The sequence below is a fragment of the Echinops telfairi genome, unplaced genomic scaffold, assembly GCF_000313985.2.
Source record: "Echinops telfairi isolate 266 unplaced genomic scaffold, ASM31398v2 ScPeMD7_70;HRSCAF=299, whole genome shotgun sequence".
Taxonomy (NCBI): Eukaryota; Metazoa; Chordata; class Mammalia; order Afrosoricida; family Tenrecidae; genus Echinops; species Echinops telfairi.
In genome coordinates this window covers 23,376,481-23,378,265 of record NW_022103968.1, presented here as the reverse complement: position 1 = coordinate 23,378,265, position 1,785 = coordinate 23,376,481, and the positions used below count along the sequence as shown (strand labels likewise).

The 1,785-nt window shown below is 41.7% G+C and overlaps 1 pseudogene; it reads left to right on the top strand.

Moving 5' to 3' along the window:
- The first annotated feature begins 1,103 nt into the window (after positions 1–1,103).
- Positions 1,104–1,785, top strand: part of LOC101663801 — a 5,242-nt pseudogene continuing 4,560 nt past the window's right edge.

Sequence of the window (1,785 nt, the reverse complement as noted above, 5' to 3'; positions counted from 1 at the left end):
GCATTTTTATTTTTAAAGGTCACTGATATTCTCCAAGCAGGGAAGGGCCAGGAAATATATTGAGAAGGATCCAGAGACCATTTTGAAGTAAGAAAAAAAAATTTTTTTAAACCTATGAAGAATACAAGTATTTCTTAACTAAGAATTAGCTAAAGCGTGAAACATGAACCTGTTAGTACTTACTGCCATTAAAATGATAAATATCAAAAGGATAGAAGGATGAAAAATGTGCACAAGTGAAAAAATGCTGCACAACTGCATGTAAACACTCATTAAAGCCATATAACATTATATATGTGTGTAAAATGAGACATAGTAAATAGTTATGCTAAGGGGGGATTGAATCTTTATGCATTTTTTCTGTGCAACTGTTTAATATTTAACACAGTTGTGTTTTATAAGAAAGAGTGTTTGTATCGGCAACTACATGAAAGCATTATAGCTCAAAGTATTTGCAGCCTAACAGAGCAAAGGGATTTAAAGGTGGCTCTTTGAGTTCTTTGGGTGATTTGAGGGAACTTTTGTGGATAAAACATACCGAAGGTTGCTGTACGGAGTACAGACCTCAAGTGGGAAAAACCAGCAAAGACTCTGACAGGATTTGCTTAGTGACAGAAGGAAGGGGTGGGAACAACATGAACATACAGGGCAGCTTCTAAGGACCAGATCACCACCCATCTGCATGTTTTCCGAGTGTAGGGAGTTGCATGCTTCAGTGAGAGTGGAGAGGCATCCTAGTGGTGCAGTTGTTAATGTGCGTGATGACCAGCAAAAAGGGCAGTGGTTAGAACCTACCGGCTAATTCCTGGGGTCAAGGTGAAGCCATCTGCTTCTGTAAAGATTTACGGCCTGAAGAAGCCCCTGGGGCAGCTCTGTGTGCCCCTGGCATAGAGTAGATGTTACAACAATGTATTTGTGGAATTTATGTCCAGTAGCAGGTAGAATGAATGAATACATGAATTATTGTCTCTCTTAACTTCAATCTCATGACTTAATCTGAATATTCATAGAATCTCTTAACAAAGTATTTCCACGGCACATCTAGTAGTAGCATTGTAAAATAACAGTCCAGAGAAAAACCTTTCTAGGAAGCCTGCTCCAGAATGAACTTGCCGGTATGTGTCTCAGAAAACAGCAAGTCCCTCATACTTCATGATGAGCACACAGTTAGATTTCACTGGAAAGACATTCTTAACAGCAGCCTAGCTCATTTCAAAGAGGGAAAGGCAGAATTATTTATTTATTATAGAATGGAGGAGGAAAGACATGGATGTTAGGCCTGACATTTCATTTATTCTGCAAGAACACGATTTGCTGCTCCAAGCCTTCCCTGTTAAAATCAAAGTGCTTCCAGAGACGACCACAGGGCCGGCTCCACCACGGGACACAGCAATCCTCACTGACCCATAACACCATGGGAACAACACTAGAGACACACGGCGGGAATTGTGCCCTCCCTGAGCCCACTATGCTGAAGCCAGTCACTGGGGGTGTGCAGCAGAGCAGCGAGGATGGGGGTTGGGGCAGCAATAAAGTCCTCAGGGATAGATGTGGGGACAGGGCATAGCACCCCATCAGACTCAAATGGAAAGCACTTGTAAAGGACAACAAATAGACCCTGAAATATTTGTTGTTGTTGTTGTTGTTGTAGCTATTGTTTTTCTCTCTCTTGTTGCTTCCTTGTACTCAGTCTTGTGATGGTACATAGTGTTGTTGCTGCATGTCTACCTGGAATGGATAGGCGGGATATACAAGCTGGAAGAGAGAGTAATGGGATGACAGTTC